This window comes from Nelumbo nucifera, chromosome 1 (assembly GCF_055504915.1).
Source record: "Nelumbo nucifera cultivar China Antique chromosome 1, China Antique-T2T, whole genome shotgun sequence".
NCBI lineage: Eukaryota > Viridiplantae > Streptophyta > Magnoliopsida > Proteales > Nelumbonaceae > Nelumbo > Nelumbo nucifera.
In genome coordinates, this window is record NC_142649.1 from 84,891,269 (window position 1) to 84,893,228 (window position 1,960).

A 1,960-nucleotide genomic window follows, 5' to 3' on the forward strand; every position below is an offset into this window, starting at 1 on the left:
TATGCGAGGATGACATGAAGAGGTGCAGTTGGTTGATGAGTATCAGCAACTCACCGAGAGGATGGCCTACCGTATTTCTAGTTGTCACCTCTGATACCCTTTCTGTGGAACAGTTGGTCACACGTCACGTTGAAACTTGCTGTTGCTGTTGTCCCCTCCCACACCGAGCATTTATTTAGAATTTAGAATGAAGCCTCAGGCAATGTTTCATTCTAATACAGGAGAAATATCCATGGAGTGTGAAACTTCCAAGCAAGCTCGGATTCGATTTGATTTAGATTATTGTGGGGACAGGACAGATGCCCATTGACGTCAGGGTTTTCAGCTTCCCGGTTTTTTCACTAACTTGAGCAACGAATTTGGGTTGTCTGGACTCTGGAGAAAACAAATCATTTTGTTTTTTATCCTACCACCAAAAAAAATATCTATTTGGTCAAACTAAGCCATAAAGTGCATGCGGCCACAACCACTCAAATCTCTCACTTGTGGCTGGTGTGGAACACGATTGGTGCACAGCACTACAGCAGTAAAGTAGCTATCAAATTTAGCTAAACCAATCTAATACAACACAAATGACATGTCGGCATCTCTTCCATATAATGTGCTTTCCTTTTTTGGATATTATCGATAATTCATCATGCTTATCTTTTGCATTTATCTTAAATTCATAATGACTTTTTAAAACCTGTGGAGAGCCCTCTGTCAATGACTTTTATTGTTCAAAACTCACCTTCCCTTGGATCACCATCACTAGAAATCCGTATGTAAATATTTTCCATGACCAAACCAAGGACATTGATACACCTGATACTACCGGCGTATCAAGATGTATTGGTAGCTGTTTTTTTATTTATTTTTTTTTTCAAATCTGGTTCAGAGGGGTCGGTTTAAGGTCTATTCACCCCCTGAATCAGTTGTGACCCCGAAATACCCTGTAAAGGTGTATCGGGAAGCCCCCAATATGATGCATATTGGTTGATATGGCCTGATACGTATAGATATTTTGAACCTTGTACCAAACTACTCTTAAATGATCAGTCAACCTTATTTCATATTTTTATTACAAAATTACCCATGCCTACTATAGGCCTGGTTTGGGCTTGGGTTCAAGTAAGAGGTAATTTTATCATAAAAAGTATTTAATAAGCTTGATTAGTCATTCAGTAATTGTTTGGTCATGTAAAATACTCAAATACTTGTATGGACAACATCTGTTAATAATCACTAATAATGAACCAATGGACATCTAACAGAAAGTGAGTTACTGTTATTGATAAAAGAAAAATCTAACAGAAAGTGAGTTTTGCACAATAAAAACTCAAGGGGCTCTCTTGGAGGTTTTGAAAAGTCATGGTGAGCTTAAGAGATTAAAAACAAAATCATGATAAATTTTAGATAATATCCCCTTTTATTGAGAAGGAATATTTCTATTACTTCATGTGTCAGAAAATGCCAAAATGGTTATTCCTGAGAAAAACGTTACTTCTTTTATCAAACACCGTCTTGGGTGTCAAGTGGACGGCTTTTGTGTGCCGTTTTAGGCCGGTCATTATAGAGGTGTGAATGCTGTTGCTAAGGTGGGGTGTCTTCACTCAGCTTTCCCTAGGATTTATTTCCTGTGAGCGCAAAATTAGAAGTTTAAAACCTCGTGACATGGCCATTTTATGAACCATGAGTTTGTGAATTGTGATCTGCAAAAATGGCAAAAAATGCAAAAAAAAAAAAAGAAGCCTTCATCTACCTTTCACTCGTTCCCAAAGTGACCTGCCGACGGTGGTATCTTCTTTTTCACGACAGCTGCAGATATGAGCAACGAATGTAGTTGGGCCCAAATGAAATTTATTAATATTTTGTCTCGTAGAAATGGCAGCTCATCTCATTGCTTGAAATGACCCACAAATATTCAGTGACAACTAACAAGAAAAAGATATCAAGACATTGCCCAAAAATATATATAAAA